The sequence below is a fragment of the Notamacropus eugenii genome, chromosome 4, assembly GCF_028372415.1.
Source record: "Notamacropus eugenii isolate mMacEug1 chromosome 4, mMacEug1.pri_v2, whole genome shotgun sequence".
In the NCBI taxonomy this organism is placed as follows: Eukaryota; Metazoa; Chordata; class Mammalia; order Diprotodontia; family Macropodidae; genus Notamacropus; species Notamacropus eugenii.
In genome coordinates this window covers 385167760-385185821 of record NC_092875.1, presented here as the reverse complement: position 1 = coordinate 385185821, position 18062 = coordinate 385167760, and positions in this window count along the sequence as shown.

The following is an 18062-nucleotide window of genomic DNA, read 5'->3' as shown; positions in this document are numbered from 1 at the left end:
TATCATGTTATTTTTTGAAGGATACAGAATTTCTAGTCTAAGTAATGGTTACTTGAAAATGTTTCCCCTTTAAATATTTTGAAGAGGATTTTGTTTTAACTCAGAGATATATTTTATAGTGTTTATCATTTTCTTTTAAAATTTTAATTGATTGCTAAGTCCAGGGTCCTGACATGATTTTGTATTCCTAACATAATCCTTTCCATTTTTTAAATATAAGTCTGCATTTATTTGATGGTTCTTTATTAACTCACTGAATTCATGTGGATTTTACTGATGATGTCATTGATACAGAATATTTTAGTGTCACACTTGGACTTTAAGCATTTCATGAACTACATCCTCACTAAAACCTATATTAACTACATTTGATGAGTCCAGTGACACATCAATCACGTTAACAATTGTTCCACCCCCTACTTTCCCCCTCCAACAATGGTATACATATATAGGTAAAACCATCCTGTTGATATTTCTTTGTCAGTTCCTTCTCTATAGATGGATAGCATCATCCTTCAAATACCCTTTGTAATTGTTTCAACTGAGAGATAGATAGATACATACATACATGCATACATACATAGACAGAGATAGATAGTTATGTGTGTACATTATTCAAATAATTTAGATCTTCACAGTTATTCTACAAACAATATTGTAGTTACAATACACAATGTTCTCTTGGTTTTGCTCATTTTCCTCTTCTTTATTTTATGCAAATTGCCCCATCTTATTCTAAAATCAGTCAGCTTATCATTTGTCACAGCACAGTCGTATTCCATTGTTATCATATACCACACCTTGTTAAGCAATTCCCGAACAGATAGGTATGCTTCCATTGCCAATTCTTTGCCACCACAAAGAAAACTGTGCTAAATATTGTAGCACATACAGATTCTTTTCCTTTTTCCCTGATCAACTTGATAAATAAAGCCAGTATAGATATTTATGGATCAAAAGGTGTGCAGTTTTATGACTCTTTGCTCTCCAAAATAGTTGGACCATTTCATAATTCCACCAATAATGTATTATTTTTCCAATTATTCCATATCCTTTCCAATATTTTTTCTCCTTCTATCATTTCACCCAATTTGATAGATGTGAGATGATATCTCAACATTGAATTGTTTTGTATTTCTCTAATAAAAATTATTTAGACTTGAGAATTTTTATATAACTATGTATGGCTTTGATTTCTTCATCAGAAAACTGTCAATATTCTTTAGCAATTTATCATTTGGGAACCTATTGATATTCTTATACATTTGATAAAGTTCTACATATATTTGAAATATTAAACCTGCATGTGAGAAACTGTATATAATTTCCCCCTAGTTTTCATCTTTCCTACTACTCTTGACCAAATTGCTTTTATTTGTCCAAAATCTTTTTAAATTTACCATAGTTGAAATCGTCAATTTGGAGCCTCACAATTATCCCTGTTTCTTGTTTACTCATAAATTATTTTCCTATCCATAAAAGCTATAGACAATCTGTCCATTTTTTAATTTTATTATTATTTCTTCTTTTATTTCTAGATCATATGACCATTTTGACCTTATCTTGGTAATTGATGTAAGATATTTGTCCATTGTAAATTTCTGACAATCTGCTTACAATTTTCCTGATTTTAATCAAATAGTGAATTCTTATCTTCAAAACTTAAATCTTCACACTTACCAAAAAGTTATAATAATTTACTGGTGTATGTTATATGTCAATATTTTCTACCTTTTTATATCTTCGTCAATCTACATCTTAACCAGTATCATATAGTTTTTATAATTACTGCTTTATGCATGGTTTAAGATGTAGTACTACTATGTCTCCACCATTTATATTTTTCACTAATTTATTTGATATTATTCATCTTTTGCTCTTTCAAATTAATTTTATTATTTTTCATGCTCAATAAAACATTTCTGAAAATTTAATGGGTATGGCATTGCTTAAATGAATTAGGTTGAATTGTTATTTGTATTACATTGGCTCTGACAATATAAGTGATTAATATTTTCTAATTATTCAAATATTATTTTATTCACCTAAAATGTGTTCTATAATTATGTCAGTGTAGTCTATAGGTTTGTCTTGGCAGGCATACTTCAAGATATTTTGTAGTGTTTACAGTTATTTTAAGTGGAATATCTTACTGGATTTTTTTTTTTGAGTGACAATATTTTATGTCCTGCCAATTTTTAAAATTTATTAGCAGCCTCAATTAACTCTCTAGTTAAATTGCCACCATTTTCCAAGTATATCAGCGTATCTTCTGCACAAAGAGATATTTTGTAAACTCATTTCCCAGTCTGATTCCTGCAATTTCCTTTTTCTTTGATTATTGCCAATGATAAGATTTTTAATAAAATATGGAATAATATTGGTGATAATGGGCATCATACTTTCACTCCTGATCTTATTAGGAAGACTTCTAGCTTTTTCACATTAGAAATATGACTTACTGGCTTTTTGAGTTAGACGCTTCATAATATTTTAAAGAAAAATCATTCATGTTTATACTTTCAATTGTTTTCAATAAAAATTTGATTGTTGCATTTTGTCAAAATTTTTCCTACAGCTACTGATATAATTATATATTCTTTGTTATTGATATAATCATATTAAACATTCTCTTTATGTTAAACTATCACTGGCATTCTGATATGAATCACATTTGATCACAATAATCTTTGTAATATATTTTTATAGTCTCCTAGGTAATATATTATTTAGTATTTGTTGCACCTATATTCATTACTGTAATTAGTCTACAATTTTATTTCTCTGCTTTTGCTTTTCTTGATGTAGGTATTTAACACCATATTTGTTTCAAAAAAAGTTTGGTAGGAATAATTTGCCTATTTTTTCAAATAATCTATTTTTTAAGTTGATCAAAATTCACTTTTGAATCAATTCTTTTTTCATTCCCCCTCCTCCAAAAAGTTTTTTATGGTCTGTTCAATTTCTTTTCTCTAAAATTCATTTATTTAGATATTCTATTTCCTCTTTTTTTAATCTAGATAATTTATATTTTTGTAAATGATCCTCCATTTCAGTTATTTCTTTTCAATTTGTTGCATAAATTGGATGAAATAATGCCCAGTAACTGACTTGATTTCATTTTTATTACTGGCATATTCACCCTTTATCATTTTGATACTAATGATTTCATTTTCTTCTCATTTTTTTTTAACCAGTGCTGTAATATACCTGAAATTTCTATAAAGGTACCACGTACTACTGAGTAAAGGGTATATTCCTTTCTTTTCTCTCCACATATCTATCATATCTAGCTTATCTAAGATTCCTTTCATTTCTTTGACTTCTTTTTATTTATTTTTTGGTTCAATTTTTGTAATTCTGAAAGGGGAAAGTTAAAGTTGCTCACTGTTGCACCATTTCTATCTATTTCCTCCTGTGCTTCATTTAACTTTAACTTTAAAAATCTGGATGCTATAGAATTTGGTACAGATAGAGCTATTATTAATATTGCTTCATTTTCACAATATGGGTTCCTTATTTATGTCCTTTTAATCAAATCTATTTTAGCCTTAATTTTGAAGTTGTTTGCTATCCTTTCTTTTCTTTTGGCATCAGATGAAGCATAATAAATTCTACTCTAACCTATTATTTTTTTACCATATTTATATATCTCATTTTTAAATGCATTTATTGCACAAATCATGTTGTGAAATTCTGGTTTTAATTCATTCTACTATCCATTTTATGGGTGAGTAAATCCCATTCACATTCAAAGTCATAATTATTTTTTTTTTGTATTTTCCTCCCTACCCCTGTTCAAATACTTAATTTACTGGTAATCATTGCCTCCTTTATGTGCATTCCTCCTAAGAAACTTTGCTTTATGTCCTCCTCTTATGCTTCTATTGCTTAATCTACTTGCCCTTAGAAGAGTCCCCCACTTATTACTTCCTCTTACTCTCCTTTTTCTTGATCTTATACATCCTTCTCAGAGACTTTCCCTTATCCTATCACCTCACCCTCATATTTATTTGTAAATTAAGTATGTTTTTAGGCCCACTTAGGTGGACACATTATTCTCTCTTCAAAACCATTGTGATGAGAATAAGGTTCTAGCATCACTAGCCCTCCACTCTCTCCTGCCTCTACTGAAACATTTCTGTCATTATTGCAAACGTTTATATGTTTCAGTTGCTCCATTTTACTTTTCCCTATTCAACTTAATTTTTATCATCATCCCATCATATTCAATCCAACCCGAAGTCTTTTACGTATGCATGTTATTTCAAATTATTTAAGTAATGATAACATTCTTGAGAGTTACAGATAGTATTTTCCTATATAAGAAGTAAATAGTTTAACTTCATTAAATCTCTGTAAATTTTTAATATTACATTCTTATGTTTCTTCCGAATTTTGAAGGTCAAATTTTCTGTTACATTCTAGTCTTTTGCTTTAAAAATAAACCCCCGAATTCCTTTAATTCATTAAACATTTCTTTTCATTTAGGATTACCCTCAGATTTTGCTAGTTAATTTACTTTTGGTTGCAAACGCAGATGTTTTGTTGTTTGGAACACAATGTTCCATGTACTTTTCTTTTGTTATGTTGAAGTTAGCTACACAGTATTTAACATACCCCTAATTCCACTGCCTTGTAATATTTTTTTCCTTGTCCTGAGAACTTTGAAACTTAGCTAAAATGTTCCTGTGAGTTTTCATCTTGTGATCTCTTTCAGGTGGTAATATGTGAATTTTCTATTTTGCTATCTAGTTCTTAAACTTGAGGACAGTTTTCCTTAATAATTTCTTGAAGTATAATTTGTAGATTTTTTTTATCATAACATCCATACAAAACAAGTATTCCTGTATTGTTTCTATTTTATCTATACTCTAGATCAGGTTATTTTTCCTAATGAGATGTTTCACATTCTATTCTAGTTTTTTTTTTCATTCTTTTGATTTTGTTTATTATCTTTTGGTATCTTATGACATGATGATCTTCCCCTAGCTCAATTCTAATTTTAAGGAGTTATTTTTTTTTCTTTACATTGCTGGATCTCTCTTTTTCCAATTGGTAGACTTTCTTTTCATAATTTTTTGATTTTTAAAAAAAAATATTCTTTTTTATCTAATTTTTCCTCAATCTAATTTATTTGAATATTTTGTCCTTTTTAAGCTCTTCAAAGAACTCCTTTTGGTTTTGTGACCATTTGCCACTTTGCTTTCAAGTAGAATTAGTAGTTTTACCTTCACCACCGTCTTCTAAGTTTGAACCCTGATCTTCTCTGTCACTATAATGTCTATGATTGGATTCTTTCTCTTTTGCTTGCTTATCTTCTACAGGCTTATTTCATAACTGTTAAGTTTGTAGTAGAGTTGGACTGTAGTCCTGATATGTGACAGATATTGTCTTAGCTTTGAGGATTAACACGCTATTGTTTTCTGGGCTGCATCACTTGATAAGACTTCAAGTACTCATGTTTGTCCCTGAGCCATGACTAGGACCCCTGCAACACTTTCACTACAAATACTTTTTACTCCTTGAGGTCCTTCTCACAACTTCAAGGTTTCAGCTCACTCTTCCAATCTGGAAGCAAAATCAGACTCCGCTCTTCTGCTAAAACTTATGGTCAACAAGGGATTTGTCGCTCTGCTGTTGCACGCATGATATATGTTCCTTCCTCCTCACCCACAGCCACAGTTTAAGATTGTCTCTGGTCAGTTCACCTGGGCCTGGCATACACAAATACACAGACAGACAGACAGACACACACACACACACACACACACACACACACACATACACACACCAGAGAGGCTTTCAATCTTCCATAACCAGCTTTCTGAACTCCCACACTATATGTGAAGCTGAGGCTGCCACAATACACAACCTCCCCCAAGGCATATTTTTTGATTCTGTGGTATCTTGCTGGAAATATTTGTACTTCAATCAGGTCAGATCACCACCTGAAGAGGTTAAGTCGTTGCAAATGTCTTTCCAAGTTGTCTTAGGCTGGACAGCTGCTTTGCCGTAAATTTTATTATTTTTTTTTTCCTTCCACTAAAAGTTCACTTTAAAGTGTTATTTTAAATTCTTTGTGAGACAATTTGGGAAAACTAGGTGATACCCTGCCTTATTCTACCATCTTGCCTTATTATTGCTTTTGAAGTGATGTGTTCATTTCAGAAAGATTTTTGTAACTGTTTAACTTTTGAACAATCAATTTAATTTATTATCATTATTCCTTTCATCATAATTATCTTCTCATCTTGCAGTTAAGGGATTCTTTTTTTTGTATATATACCAATACGTGAAGCAGAATAGAAGAGAGAAAAGTCATTATGTTCGAGTGAAAACCCAGGGTTAGAGTACTCATTCCTAACTTCCTTAATGTAAATGAAGATACTGAGACTTGACGTGCCTATCACATGTGGTCATAGTGAAGTTCAAATATGTTGATGTATATCAAGTGGACTACAATCTTAAAATGGTATATTAGGGTAAATTTGAAACTTCATTGGTTTTGATAAATATTTAGAAGAAGGATGAGTTATAATTATTATGATAAACACACATTTTCAAGATTGTTTTAAAACAAATAATGGATTTTAAATTCTTTTGTCTGTGAAATTTAGATACAACGAGAATTACAAAGTAAATTTCATAGTGTGCAGAGAGTATTAGGGACTGGATTTGTAGCTGTATTCAACTGCATTCATGGGAACTCCCCATGAAGAAATAAACATTTTTTGTTTTACAATTTTATGTATAGAATTAAATAATAATAAATATTTTTAATATCTGCAAAAATTAAAACTCTTTCCTCCACTAGAATCTATTTATAGAATTTTAAAACTGGAAGGGTCTGCGAGGGTTATGTGCTCCTGTCTGTACCTGAAAGCACTGCCTTTACATTGTAGCTGAGAAATGGTCAAGAAACCTTTGCTTTTTGGAAGATCCTTTTTTCCTTTAATTAAAACTTAAATTTCCCTCTGCACCCGTCCAGTTTCACCTGTTTGTTTCTAGTTTTGCCTTCACTCAACAAACAGAATAAGTCTTTATATTCTCTTAAACATGAAAGCCTTGAAGACTCATTTTATGAAACTTGCACGCTGCCTCTTGAACAAGTGGACTTTTCCTAATTCCTTTAAACAATTTTTATATGGCACGGACTTCAGTTGCTCTGCTATCATGGATTTCATTCACTTGATAACCATCTCCAGAGTATTTATGTCTTCCCGATATTGCAGTTGTGTTTCTTTTCCAGAGCAGAGTATCCTGAAATTAACCCTTCCCAATTCTTGAGGTTATTTGTTCTTAGTGGGTGTGCCATAATTTTGAATGATTCATAAAGAGCTTGAAATTCCTTATAATCTTTTGCTTTTCTTTCCCCTCCCTCACATTGAGGGCGTGTGTGTGTGTGTGTGTGTGTGTGTGTGTGTGTGTGTGTGTGTAAGTGAAAATAAAAGCTTATTTATTAAATATGCATTTGTGTGTGTATGTGTATCCATTACCACAATTTATTTAACTGCTCGCTTATCATTTGGAATTTAAGCCGTTTCAAGTACTTTTAATTTAATTTAACTATTACTTAATTTAATTAGCGTATAATATTTTTCTAGAAAACAATTTTAAACCATTTCCAGGATGTATTTTAAACAAAAGAATAATTTGATAAAATATGATTAAAAATGATTACTTGATTTCAAAATCATTCTCTAAGTCTGCCATTATGCCATCTACTTACAATTTGAATGAAATTCTATCCAGTAATATATTGAGCATTTTATGTATATTGTGATGAAATTAATATCTTGATACCCTACATTGTCTTTGATAGAGTTTTCTTAACTCATATTGAGGTTTTCATTAAAAGTTTTGAATACTTCCTCATAGCTTCAGCACAAAGCAGGTATAAGGGGCTCCAAGAGTTTGTTAATGTTTGAGTGGCATATGGGTAACTCAGACAACATAAATTTTTCAACCAATATTATGTATTTTTATCAAGTACCCTTCTCTTTTTTGAATAAATAAAATGTATTTTTGTTCTGTTGAATGACTTGAGCATGTCTTATTTTGACTCTAAATTATGAAGAGACTTTACTGAGTGAATAGCAGGTCAAAATGCGTGTTACTAAAAAAAAGAATTAAAGCCACACAATTGTTCTAAGATACCCAGGCAAGAAAAATATTCCTTTAACAATTCACACATTATAGAGGGTTTGCCAGCAAAATTCCAATTAAAAACATGAAGCCTGTAAGTCTTTTTTTTTTCTTACTCTGCTACCCTTACTTTATGGATCAGTCATTTTGACAATAACCTTATCCTCCTCTTTGAATCTCTTACCATCTGATCCTTATTTCCCATTCGGTTAATTACCAAATTTCATATTCTCCACACAACCCAGTTTCCCTGCTGCTACTCCTTAGCTGCTCGTTACTTCTGAAAGACATTCCAAAAATTGCTTGGGACCAAAACAAATTTACATTATGAGCACACTATGACATCTTTTTGCTCCTTGTCAAGGCTTTAATTTAACTATACCATTCCATAATTCCTTATACAATCTTTTTCAGTCCTCATTCCTTAATCATTAAGTTCACTGCTACCTATTTTACAGGGTGTGACCTTGTTTTATTATTTTACTAAAGTAATAATAAGTACTTTTTGTATCTCATGATCATTTCTTCTGAATGTTGACTCGACTTGAGATGCCATAATAATTCTCTCATTTTTCTCATGTTTGAAATTTCCGAGTCAGAAAACCTCCCAGCACAAATTTCCTAATCTATAATATGAGGGAGGGGGACAAGATGGTCTTCAAAAGAATTCAAGTTGTTCAATTAGAATCAAATGATTTACTATTTCTTTTCCATCCTGCCAGTCTAATACATTTGTTGAACAAAGTCATCCGAAAGGAGAAAAGAAAATATCTTTTCACCAAGAAAGTATCCTTCTGCAGTCTCATTCCCCCCCACACTTTTTTTGCATTTTCCCAGCCAGTTACTTGACTTTTGAGTTCTTTGTGCAGTAGAACATTTATTGTAGGGATCTGTAAGTTCTCAGTTCCTCCAAGGTGACACAATTAAAAGAGATGAATTTACTCCACTCCTGACCTGCACTCTGCTCTGGGAGTAAACACTAGCTTTTTTTTTTTTTAATTTTTTTAAAATTTACTTTTAACATTCATTTTCACAAATTTTGGGGTTCTAAATTTTCTCCCCATTTGTCCCCTCCCCCCACACACCACTGAGCATTCTGATTGCCCCTATCACCAATCTGCCCTCTCTTCTATCATTCCTCCTTTCCCTTGTCCCCATCTTCTCTTGTGTCCTGTAGGGCCAGATAACTTTCTATACCCCATTACCTGTATTTATTATTTCCTAGTGACAAGAACAGTACTCGAGAGTTGTTCCCAAAACTTTGAGTTCCAACTTCTCTTCATCCCTCCCTCCCCACCCATTCCCTTTGGGAAGGCAAGCAATTCAATATAGGCCATATCTGTGTAGTTTTGCAAATGACTTCCATAATAGTCGTGTTGTGTAAGACTACCTGTAATGCCCTCCATCCTATCCTGCCCCCCATTGGTTCTATTCTCTCTTTTGATGCTCACCCTCCCCAAGAGTGCTGACTTCAAATTGTTGCCTCCTCCCATTACCCTCCCTTCCATCATCCCCCCACCCTGCTTATCCACTTCTCCCCCACTTTTCTGTATTGTAAGATAAGTTTTCATACCAAAATGAGTGTGCATTTTATTCCTTCCTTTAGGGGATTGTGATGAGAGTAAACTTCATGTTTTTCTTTCACCTCCCCTCTTTTTGCCTCCACTAATAATCTTTTGCTTGCATCTTTTATGAGAGATAATTTGCCCCATTTCATTTGTCCCTTTCTCCTCCCAATATATTTCTCTCTCCCAGCTTCATTTCATTTTTTAAAGATATGATCTCATTCTATTCAATTCACTCTGTGCTCTGTGTGTGTGTGTGTGTGTGTGTGTGTGTAATCCCACCAACTACCCAGACAGTGAAAAGTTTCAAGAGTTAGAAATATTTTCTTTCCATGTTGAAATATAAACAGTTCAACTTTAGTAAGTCCCTTATGACTTCTCTTTGCTGTTTACCTTTTCATGCTTCTCTTCATTCTTGTGTTTGAAAGTCGAATTTTCTTTTCAGCTCTGGTCTTTTCATCAAGAATGCTTGAAAGTCCTCTACGTCATTGAAAGACCATTTTTTTCCCATGAAATATTATACTCAGTTTTGTTGGGTAGGTGATTCTTGGTTTTAGTCCTAGTTCCTTTGACTTCAGGAATATCATATTCCACTCCCTTTGATCCCTTATTGTAGAAGCTGCTAGACCTTGTGTTATCCTGATTGTATTTCCACAGTACTTGAATTGTTTCTTTCTAGCTGCTTGCAATATTTTCTCCTTGACCAGGGAATTCTGGAATTTGGCCACAATGTTCCTAGGAGTTTCTTTTTTTGGATCTCTTTCAGAAGGGGAACGCTGGATTCATTGACTGCTTATTTTGTCCTCTGGTTCTAGAATCTCAGGGCAGTTTTCCTTGATAATTTCATGAAAGATGATGTCTAGGCTCTTCTTTTGATCATGGCTTTCTGGTAGTCCCATAATTTTTAAATTGTCTCTCCTGGATCTATTTTCCAGGTCAGTTGTTTTTCCAGTGAGATATTTCACATTATCTTCCATTTTTTTCATTCTTTTGGTTTTGTTTTGTGATTTCCTGATTTCTCATAATCATTAGCCTCCATCTGTTCCATTCTAATTTTGAAAGAACTATTTTCTTCAGTGAGCTTTTGAACCTCCTTTTCCATTTGGCTAATTCTGCTTTTGAAAACATTCTTCTCTTCATTGGCTTTTTGAACCTCTTTTTCCAATTGAGTTAGCCTATTTTTCAAGGTGTTATTTTCTTTAGCATTTTTTTGGATCTCCTTTAGCAAGGTGTTGACTTGTTTTTCATATTTTTCTTGCATCTCTCTCATTTCTATTCCCAGTTTTTCCTTCACCTCTCTAATTTGATTTTCAAAATCCTTTTTGAGCTCTTCCATGGCCTGAGCCCCTGGAATATTTCTTTTAGATGTTTGGGATACATAAACCTTGATTTCTATGTCTTTCCCTGATGGTAAGCATTATTCTTCCTCATCAGAAAGGAAGGGAGGAGATATCTCTTCACCAAGAAAGCAACATTCTATGGTCTTATTTTTTTCCCCCTTTTCTGCGCATTTTCCCAGCCAGTTACTTGACTTCTGAGGGTCCTCTCCACACCCACCTGGCCTCCAGATCAGCCCAGACAGCACTTGGAGTCTGAGATTCAAATGCTACTTCCCAGCCTCAGGGCTTTCAGCGGGGGCAGGGCAGCCATTCAGTGTGAGATTAAGTTCAGCTGCTCAAGTGGGGGCAGGGCCGCCTCACGGGACTCACTTCCCTCAGGGGGTTTATGCAGAGACCTTCAACAATGGATCCTGGCTCCTGCCTGCTTTGGGAGATCCTGTCCAGGGCTGCCTCTGCTGCTGCATCCCGAGGGGACCTGAGTTATGGGGACACCCCACTCCCTTCTCGTCCAGCAAAAAAACCCTCTCACAGCACTTTGGCACCTGCGGGTGGAGGGACCTGCGTGGCCCTGGAGATTCCATCCCTGAAGCCTGTTCGGATCTGCTTCTCTTGGTGCCGCATGGCCAAGGCAGGGCTGGGCTCTGCTCTGGGTCTCGTGCATGACACATCTTTCACGTTGGCTTTTCAGGGCTTTCTCGAAAAGAAATCTCCTCCAATCCGTTGTTCTGTGGCTTTTGCTGCTCCAGAATTTGTTGGGAGTTCTTCTTTACAGGTAATTTATGGGCTGTGGGTTTGGAGCTAGCGTATGTATGTCTTTCTAATCTGCCGTCTTGGCTCCTCCCCCCCAAACACTAGCTTTTCTGCCCAGGATTTGTGAGTAGGGTTACCTGTTCAGAGTTTCCACACGTTCCACCACACCCATGATCTTTCTTATCCCAGGACTGCCACTCAGAACTGAATCTCCAAGTGGTCCATCTATTTCCCCAAAATCTTTTGGTGGAAGGCTTCAAAAATGGATGCTGCTGCCACAGTGGTTGCTGCCAGTCTGAGGCTGAGGTAGTGACTGAATCCTGCTTCATTCTCACCCAGGTGCAAAAGCTTCCTCCCTGACTTTGAACCTATTCTTGGTGTCTGTGTGTTGAGAAATCTGGGAGCCACAGCTGTTAAACATGATTCTATACCCTGAAACCTACTCCAATCCTGTCCATGTTGGGACAGTGTTGCCAAGGCTGGGATGTGCTCTGCTCTCAGCCTGGTGTGATGGACCTTTCCTGTAAGCCTTTCAGATTGACTTGGGCTGGAAATCTCTTTCACTCTTTCCTTTTGTGGCTTTTGCTGCTTAAGAATTTTTTTCAAGACATTTTCCCAGGTGTTTTGTGGGCTATGGTGGTAGAGCTAGAGAAGGTTTGTCCTTCTCCTCCGCCATCATGGCTCCATCCATCTGGATATATATTTTTCCTGAGGGAATACATTTATGGCTTGTTAAATTTCTTTGTTTGGGAAATGGGGTTATTTAAAACTTTTGTTTCTTTTTTTTATCTGAATAGTTTCTAGTTTAGTAAATATCCAGTCATTTCACTTTATCAGATTTATTAGCATACAGTTGAACAAAATGTCTCCTAACCATTGCTCGAATTTCCTCATCATTGGTGGTGAATTCACCCTTTTCATTTTTTATACTGGTATTTTGTTTTTTTTTTTCTTTTATTCTTTTTAATCAAATTGATGAAAGGTTTATCTATTTCAAAGTATGTTGTGGTAAAATCAGTTTTTACTTTTATTTATTCTTTCCTTAATTGTTCTAACTTCATTTTTATCAATCTCATTTTGATTTTCACAGTTTCCAGTTTTGATATTTAATTGGGGATTTTTAATTTGCTGTTTTTCTAAGTTTTTAGTTGGATGACCAATTTATACATCTCCTCTTTTTTCTATTGTATTGATGTAAGCATTTAGACACATAAAATTTCCTTTACAATCTACTTTGACTGTGTCACATAATTTTTGGTATGCTTATTACCATCATTCTCTTTAATGAAGCATTTGATAGTTTCAATATTTTGTTATGTGGCTCACTCATTCTTTAGGATTAGGTTATTAAATTTCCAATAAATTTTTGGTTACTCTTTCCATGGCCTTTTATTACATGCAATTTTTATTGCATCATGATCTGAAAAGGGTACTTTTAAAATTTCTGCCTCTCTAAACTAGATTGTGAGGTTTCCTGCTCTAATACATGATCAATTTTTGTGTAGGTGATTGTACCACTGAGGGAAAAAAATACTAAAATACTCTTTCTCTATTCTCATTTCTCTAGAATAGACCATAGTTAACCTTTCAAATATTCAATTCATCTCCTTAACTTATTTCTTGTTTATTTTTTTGGTTATATTTATCTAGCTTTTAGAGGGAAATACAGAGCTTCTCTCCACTTTAGTATATAATTTTTTGTCTATTTCTTCCTATAACTTACCCTCTAGGAATTTTGATGCTATATAACTTGGTTGTGTAGTATTGATATCATGTCATTGTCCATAGTACCATTTAGCACGATTTTTTTTCTTTCCTAATGTCTTTTATTTTATTTTTTATTTTTTTATTTTTCATTATCAACCTTTAATTTTTCGTTTGTTCATCTGGAGACATTCTTCTTGGTTGCATACTAAATGAGTGACATTATGTGTTACTAGTTTAAAATATGAGCTATATGTTCCTTTACTTTATAAATTCAGTTACCACTCCAAATGAGACAGGGAGAGTGGTGCCTTGGAATCAGGAACACCAGGCTCCTCTTTAGATCACTGATTTGTGTCCTTCATAAGTTACTTCTAAAATACAATACAGGGGTGATATGACAACGTCCTCACCAAGACAATGACATGGACTCATCAGGACAAAATACAGGCAGTACACTGGTTTCTCAATAAACTCAGTCTTTCTCCTTGAACGCTGTGGGGAAGTTCTCACAATCAGGGGGTGAAGAAACTACATAACCCAGTGATGTTAGGTAGTAGTTGACAATCACTGGTGGTGGCTAACAATCTTTGCCAACTCACATCCCTAGATTTGCTAATATTTTCCTGCATCTTTATCACATAAGGATTGGTCATTTCAGTTTGAGAGAGTCAAAAGAAAAAGCCAGTGGCACTGGAGGAATTGAAAAGGTTCCAGTTAATTAAACTCACTCTTTACACAGTCATTTGCTTTCCGTAAAGTCATATGGTTTCCACCACTGAGCAAACTGCAGCACTTTCTTCCTCTGGGTATCAAAGTTCTCTCGAACTCCCTTCCTCCAATGCCTTGGTTCAGCATCCAGCATACCACCAATAATTTCCTTTCCAAAATAATGGGGAAAGTTTTGCTGTTCTTCAATAACATGGGCAAAGCCTCCTTGAAGACCAGAATCCACAAAGAAGTAAGGCAGACCTTTGGGCACACACTTTCAGATATCTTTTGAAGACAGATCAACCAGTTTCTTGTTCATGGATCATTCTTCATCAGATTCCATTATAGCTTTCTTAAAGTAGATGGGAACCATATCTCCAATTTCTTTTGGGAGAGGAATACACTCATAAACCATGTGATATCGTTTGTACATATTCATATTTGTTTCTAAAAAGATGCAGTCTAGTTCTTTATCTTCAAACATCCTCACCAGTGCCTTTCTGAAACTCTGGGTGAGAGGGGAATGTGGTCCACACCGAGCCCCAGGGCAGTGGCAGCCACTGCCACAGCAGCAACATCTTCTGGAGCTCATGGCCTACAAATGGTGGAGGAATCAAGTAGCTGATCTAGGTCTCAGTCCTGAGTGGAGGTCCTGGGATGAGGAGGAGGGCTGCCATGGTGAAAGTGGTGGTGGCTGTGGAGAGGGAATCCGACTCACAGTTCTTTGCCGCCTGTGGGTGGAGGGACATGCTCAGCCACTGGAGATTCTGTCTCTGAACCCTGCTTGGATCTGCTCCTCTCAGTGCCACGTGGCCAAGTTAGGGCTGGGCTCTGCTCCAGGTCTGGTGTGCAAGGGACCTTTCGGGTCAGTTTTTCAGGTCTCTCTGGAACAGAAATCTCCTCTGCTCTGTTGTTGTGTGGCTTCTGCTGCTCCCGAATTTGTTGGGAGGTCTTCTTTATAGGTATTTTATGGGCTGTGGGTTTGGAGCTAGCATATGTGTATCTTTCTACTCCGCCATCTTGGCTTCTCCCCCTCCTAATGTCTTTTAATTGAATACATTTTGTTTTGCTTTTGCTTTGTTGGAGATCAGGATTGCTCCTCCGGTTGTTTTTTTTTTTTTTTTAACTTCAGTTGAAACACAATATATTCTGCTCAAGCCTTTCACCTTTTCTCAGCATTTATCTCTCAGTTTCAAATGTGCTTGTATTAACAACATCATGTTTGATTATGTGTTTTAATCCACTCTACTGTTTGTTTCCATTTTATGGAAGAGATATTTCCATTTCCGTTTACAGTTGTAACTACTAATAGTGTCTTTCTATCCATGCTATTTCTCTGAAGTTTATAATTCTATCTCTCCTTTCACCCTTTCCCTCCTCATCTGTATTTTGATTCTGACCACCTCCTCCTTAATCTCCCCTCCCTTTTCTCAGTTCCATTACTTTTTTTCCATTTTCACTATTTCTTCCCTCCCTTCTCCCCTGTATTTTAGTACACCATTTTTTCTTTCCCTTTTCTCCTCCTACTTCCCTATAGACTAAGATAGATTTCTGCAAATTTTTAATGTGTTTGATATTCCCTTTCTGAGCTAAATCTGAGGAGTAAGGTACAAACAATGCTGTTTCCCCTTCCTTCTTTGTTTCTACTGTAATAGATTTTTACACCTCTTTCTGGGATGAAATATGTCCTATTCTGCTCCCTCTTTCTTCTTTCTCCTCTTCTCCTTTTTTACACCCCATCATTAATTATTTTCATCATGTCATCATATTTAACATATACCCACAAAATTTCTCTATGTATGCACCTTCTAAATGCTGTAATAAAGATACAGTTCTCAAGAGTTACAAGTATCATCTTCCCACATAGGGATGTATATAGATTAACCTTCTTGAAGAATATCTTTTTTACTGTTTACCTTTTAATGATTTTCTTGCGAATTGTATTTGAAAATCACATTTTCATTCAGTTCTGTTATTTCTTTCATCAGGAATAATTGAAAGCTCCTATTCCATGAAATGCTTATCTTTTCCCTGAATGGTTGTGGAAAGATTTGCTGGATAATTAATTTTTGGTTGTAATCCAAGCTCCTTTACCTTCTGGAATATTATATTCCCCTTCCTAAAAAAATATTTTGTTTGTTTCCAGTTTTCTAAAATCACTTCCATTTTGCAGTTCCAGGAGCCAAGATGGAGGAGTGATCAATAATTGCTATCTCTCTCCCCTTGTTGACGTTGACCAACCAAGAGAATATCTCCCTGGGAAAATCCCTGGAACAGTGGAAGCAGCAGAATGGGTAAACAGACTCTTAGTCCTTGAGGCTAGAAATATTGGGAAGGAGGGCTCCTCTTGCTGTGGGTAAGGGGAAAAGTTCAGGATCAGACCTGACCCAGAAAGCCCCAACTCAAAAAGTGGGAGAAGATCCTGAGTCCCAGGGATTGAAGTCAGCAACTGCCAACACCAAGACCCCAGTTGTGCCTCAGCACCCCAGGGGAATTGAGAAGACATCAGCACAGAGGTGATCACCAACCACTGAGTTTGCCTGTGCTCTAGCTCAACAGAGAAGACCTCTGCTGAGGCCAGACAACTCCTCCCCCACACTTAATCAGCTAGTTTCAAGGTAACTGCAGAAAACCCCAAAACATCCCACCTGGCCTCTGCTTTACAACAGCAGCTAGATCAGCACCAAGTAAGCAGCATCATTTTAGCTTCTAGCTGAAAGAACCAGAAGTCACAATACACAGAGCCTCAAGTTTACATCACAATAACTGTGAGACAGAGCTCCCTGTGCAACAGATACAGAGAAACACTTCAAAAGTCAGAAAAAAGTGTTATTATCATGACTAAGAAATAAAGCAGAAAAGACCATAGTATCTTTCTATTTGGACAAGAACCAAAACAAAAAGTACAGCAAAGTACAGCACTGAGATTGTTCTCCCATCTGAAACTCCAGAAGGGAATATGAACTAGTCTGAGCACAAATAACCTTATTGGAAGAGCTCAGGAAAGATTCTAAAATGCAAATTAGAGAAATAAAAGAAAAACCTGACCAATGAATTTAAAAATATGAGAAAAGAAATAACAAGAATTTTAAAGGACAATTGCACAAATGGAAAAGGAAGCAAAAAAACCTAACTAGGAAAATTGGACAAAAGAAAAAGGAAGTCCAAAAACTAAAAGGAGAAAATAACACCTTTAAAGGAACAATTGGACAGATAGAAACAGAGATGCAGGAGTTAACCGAAGAAAACAATTTGGTAAAACAAGTAGAATCGAGCAAGTAGAAGCTAATGACACTATGAGACATCAAGGATCAGTCAAACAGAATCTCAAGGAGAAAAGATATAAGAATATGTAAAACATCTAATTGGAAAAATAACTGACCTGGAAAGTAGATCCAGGAGAAAAAAAAAATCCAAGGATTATTGGTCTAGCAGAAAACCATGATGAAAACAAGAGCCTGGACAATATCACCCAAGAAATCAGAAAGGAAAATTTCCCAGAAGTCTTAGACACACAGGGGCAAAATAGTCTTCAAAGGACTCCACAATCCACATCCTGAAAGGGACCTGAAAGTAAAAACATAAAGGAATAACTTTGCTAAATTACAAAACTATCAAGAGATGAAGAAAATACTGCAGTCACTCAGAAAGAAAGAGTTCAGATACAGGGGAGCTACATTCAGCATCACATAGGACTTCTTGCTTCTATGTTAAAAGATCAAAGGAATTGGAATACGATATTCTGTAAGGAAAGGGAGCTGGGACTACAACCAAGGATTAATTACCCAGCAAATTTGAACACAATAGTTCAGGCAAGGAGATTCAATGAAATAAGGGATTTCCA